We start from the raw sequence: 5,339 nt of genomic DNA on the forward strand, positions 1-5,339 counted from the left end.
GCATTATTTCAGGTTCTTCTGCTATTTAAAGCATTTTATAATAAGTAATGGAATAAAAGAGAGAATATGATAAAGATATTTTGTATGTATATAGGCTTCAAATAGCTTGTGGGAACATGAGAGTAAAAGATAGTGAAATCTTTATATGAGCTTTTTGAAGTCCATATATCTTTAACTGCCTTCAAGTCAATTCCAACTCATAGCAGCCATATAGGATAAGCAGAACTGCCTCCATGTGTTTCTGAGACTGTAAGCATTTAGTAGAAAGCCTCATATTTCTCCTGAGGAAAGCCTCAATCTTCTCTGGAGGAGAAGTTGGTGGTTTTGAAAAGCTGACCTTGTAGTTAGCAGCCAATGCATAATCCACTATGACACCAGGGCTGCTTCAACACACACATACCACCCACCCCCTCACACACATGCACAAGCACACACACACACACACACACACACACACACAGGACTAGCTAGTTTTGTTGTGCTTTATAGTATTGCACTTCACAGATACTGTCCTTTTTTTTGTTTGTTTTTGTAAGTTGCAGGTTGTGGTGTTCTTATGTCAAGCAAATTGATCAGCACGGTTTTTCCAATAGTATGTGCTCACTTTGTGTCTCTGTGTCACATTTTGATAATTCTTACAATATTTCAATCTTTTTATAATGCTATTACACACTTAGTAAATGCTACCAAACCCACTCCCAGTGAGTACATTCTTACTCTTAGGTACCCTATATAGGGGTTTTGAGGCTATAAATATTACAAGATCACAAAGCCTAATCTTTCTCACAAGGGCAGCTACTGAACTCAAACTTGCAGTTATTAGCAACCCAATCATAAGCATTTATACCAATGGGACTTAACATGACTTTTACATAGGAAAGCAATTATGTGACTTGTTTTATTGAAGTATTTGTTTTATTGCCGTACTCTGGAACTGAACCCATGATATTGCTGTGGTGTGCATATATAAGCCACCACTACTCTGTCAATTTGTGTACTCTGGTGACTTGTGTGTTGTTGTGATGCTGGAAGCTTTGTCACTGATATTTCAAATGCTAGCAGTGTCACCTAAAGGGAGCCGGTTTCAGCTGGATTGTCACACTCACAACTGACTAAGAACAAGTTGGCTCTTCATTTCGGAGGAAGAAGCCACTGCAATCCTTATGAATAGTTTTGAAGCTGTGGTCGTTACGTAATTTCATGTCAATTTGATAAATAGGTTATAGGGATGGAGTCTAGCCTGTCAATCAGGTCACAGCCTGACTGATATCTCCTTGTGGGCATGGCCTTCTTTGAAAAATTCTGTCAATTTGCTCACTTCCTCCATGGGGGCAGGACACTCTCTGCTTCACCTACCTGTTGGCAAGCCACATGGAGCCACACTGATGGCAGCCAGAGCCCTTGAGATGCTTCCACCGCCAATGGATCCACAAGACTTTCCCTCCACCAGCCTGTGATCTTCCCGCATTTGGCCTCATTTCATGTGTTTTGTGTGTCTGAAGAGTATCACTAGACTAGTATCAGACATAATGGCCAATATAGAACTTATGGACTTGATTTACTGGGCTGGGATGTTTTATTGATTCATAATTACTTATCCATATAGAGTTCTCTCTTACACACATGTAAGTGTCTCTGAATTTGTTTCTCTAGTCAACCCTGTCTAACACCGAAGCATTGTCAAATACTGAAAGCCTGAACAAAGGAAGCAGAACATTGTCGGAGATACTGCTGGAAGCGGGTTGCTCAGTCCGCGGGCACTAGAAATGTGACAGAAGAGGAGTTCCTTTCTTGGAGAGGAGCCGACCATGGTGATGTGAGAGGGGTAAAGCCTGTGGGAGTGAAGCCTTTGGGATCTTCATTTGCTGATGGGGTGCGACTCAAGGTAAAGAGAAAATGCTGCCCAAATCTTCTAATGAATCAGAACATGGAATGTGTGAAGTATGAATTTAGGAAAATTGGAAGTGATCAGAAATGAAATAGAACACATGAAGTTTGATATCCTAGGGATTGGTGAGTTGAAATTGACTTGTATTGGCCATTTTGAATCAGAAAATCACATGGTATATTATGCCGGGAATAACACAATCAAGAGGAATAGGGCAGCATTCATTGTTAGAATCTTGGTAATTTCATCCTGAAGTACAACGCTGTCTGTGATCAGAGTATATCTATCTTCCTTCAAGAAAATCAAATCAATACAACTATTATTTAAATTTATGCACTGTGGTAGTTACATAATTTTATGTCAACTTGAAGATAAATAAAAGTGTAGGAATGGTATTCAACCTGTCAATCAGGTCACACACTAATGGTGCCCCCTTGTGGGTGTGGCCTTCTCATATGGAGGGCCCAGGCAACCTCCCCTTCTCTCTCACCTTCACCTTCCTGTTGGATAGCCACTCTGAGACCAGATGCTTCCACTGAAGTTGGATCCAAATGGCTCTGTACCTACCAATCTGTAATATTTCAGCATTCTGCATCACTGCTTATGACTGCGTGAGTCTGAGGAGGACTTATGGACTAGTATCGGATTTATGGACATGAGCTGGATTGGGCTGGGATGTTTTCCTAATATATAGTTACTTCTTGATATGAATCTCTTTTTTCCCACATATATGAGTGTCACTGGATTTGTTACGCAAGTCAACCTGGCCTAGCACATGCACCAACCACAAAAGCTACTGATGAAGAAACTGCAGGATTCTACCAAGGACAGTAGGACATTGTGCGCTAAGAACAGAGTGCTCCTTAGAGGCAAGGATGGCAAGACTTGGTCTTACTTACTTTGGATATATTGTCAGGAGAGACGAATCCCTGGATAAGGACATCATATTTGTCAAAGTGGAAGGGTAGAGAGAAAGAGGAAGGTGCTCAAGGAAATGGACTGGCACAGTGGCTGCATCCATGGGCACATACCTAGGAACAATTGTGAGGATGGCACAGGTGTGCAATGTTTCATTTTGTTGTGCATAAGGTCACTATGGGTTGGAGCTAACTTGATGGCACTTGTAAAAAATTTATGTATTGACCCTTGGTGATAAAGAAGGTTAAGCATTGGACTGATAACCGAAAGATTGCTAGTTCAAATATCTACTTGAACAGAGAAAGTAGTATTCTTGAAGTAGTATTCTTCTTTACAGATTTACTGCCTCCAAAGCCTATTGAACACTTCTACTCTGACCTAAAGAGTCAGAATGCAGGACATAGGATGCCTATGAGTTGAAAATGACTTGAGTTACACCTTTGAGATTGGCCATTGAAGGTTTATTTCTGGCCTTGCCAGCTGAAGGCAAACTGTTTCTTGCAATCCTCCCAAGCGCAACTTGAGGAAAAGACATTTGCCAGATCAATACTTTCATACCAGGTACCCGGAGGTTTATTAATTTGTGCAATCAATAAAACCACATTGGAATAGCAGCTGAAATTGCAGTCATTACTCAATTATGGTATGATAATTCACTAACATTTTCCAAGATCCATCTGGTTTTCTGCACAGGTCAAATTGGTGAATTGAATGGGGATGTTGTGGAAATTATCAACCCTGCCTTCTTCAAGATTTTGTTGTATCATCAATTCTGCAAGTCTTCCCGGAATATAGTATTGCTTTTGGTTTATTATTTTTATGGGTAGGGAAAGTTAGAATGTCTCCCATTTGAATTTTTCTACCATATCAGCCTTTGCTCTACCTGTCAGTTATCTGATCTGAGGGTTCTGACAGTTGCTGAATATGTTTATTCCAATTGTGTGTTCTGGAATTGGGAGAATTACCACAGAGTGAGTTAAGGACCAACTCTTGTTATTGTTGTTGTTGTTAGATGCCCTACAGTCAGTTCAGACTCATAGTACAACAGAATGAAATAGTGCCCAGTCATATCCCATCCTCACAATTGTTTTTCTTTGGTGCCACTTTCCTCTTTGTCACTGCCCTGAGTAATGTCCTTCTCTGGGGAATGTTCTCTTCTTATAACATGTCCAAAGCATGTGAGATGAATTCTCACCATCCTTTCCTCGAGCATATTGACCGTCCTTCTTTAAGTCATATTTGTTTGTTCTTTTGGAAGTCCATGGTACCTTCGATATTCTTCACTAGCACCATAATCTAAGTTCATCGACTCTTCTTCTGTCCTTCTTATTTAATGTCCAACTTTCACATGTACATGGGGCCATTAACAATACCATAACTTGGGTTATGTAAACTCTAGTCCAGGGGTCCTCTAACTTTTTAAACAGGGGGCCAGTCCACTGTCCCTCAAACCCGTTGGAGGGCCGGACTATAGTTTAAAAAAAAAACTATGAATAAATTCCTATGCACACTGCACATACGTTATTTTGAAGTAAAAAAACAAACGGGGCAAAAACACCCGGCGGGTTGGGTAAATGTCCTTGGCGGGCCGCATGTGGCCCACGGGCCATAGTTTGAGGATGCCTGTTTAGTCCTTAAAATAACATGCTGCCTATTGGTCCAGTTGTGCATGTTTTGGTCTTCTTTGCATTGAGTTGTGTGGTAGTTACACAATTTCATGTCAACTTGATAAAAGAATGAAGTGGTAGAGTCTAACCTGCCAATCCGGTCACAGCCTGATGAGCCCTCCTTGTGGGCATAGCCTTCTCATGAGGATTCTGGGAACTCTCTTTCTCTTGATTCTGCCATCAGAGGAGGTGGGCCACTCTTTCTCTCTCTCTACTATACCTTTCTGTTGACAAGCTACATGGAGCCACACTGATGGTAGTCAAAGCCCTGGAGATGCTTCCACCACCACTGGATCCATAAGACCTTCCACCCACAAGTCTGTATAAAGCTCCCTTTTACACATATGAATGCCTCTGGATTTGTTTCTGTAGTCAACTCGGTCTAACATATTATGGTACCAGGAATAGGCTACTAGAGAAACAAATCATAAAAATGGAGTGTGGATGCTTGTTTAACATCTGCCTCATGGTAGTTTTCCTTTTATGGCTAGCTATAGGTTAGATATGCCCATGCAGTTTACTGGGTTGTTTTCTGGAAAGAATATGGAAAATTAAAGTTTTGATAAATTTCTTTGGTTGTTGTCTTTTGTTATTCCTGTTTGAAATGGTGAAAATGAATGTGATTAATGTATATATTGAGCTCAGGTGGTGAACTTGCCCCTTGAACTTTTTCTCAGAGGCCATGCTTGTGTTAGTGCAGGTTGACATGAGAAACAAATTCATAGACACTCGTATGTGTATAAGAAAGAGCTTTACATCAAAGAGCAATTGTATATTAAGAAAACATCCCATCCCAGTCCAGATCAAGTCCATAAGTCCCTGTTAGCCTATTAGAGTAAACCAGCCTGTAACAACCAATGTGGTCC

This window comes from Echinops telfairi, unplaced genomic scaffold (genome assembly GCF_000313985.2).
Source record: "Echinops telfairi isolate 266 unplaced genomic scaffold, ASM31398v2 ScPeMD7_7469;HRSCAF=8507_1, whole genome shotgun sequence".
NCBI lineage: Eukaryota > Metazoa > Chordata > Mammalia > Afrosoricida > Tenrecidae > Echinops > Echinops telfairi.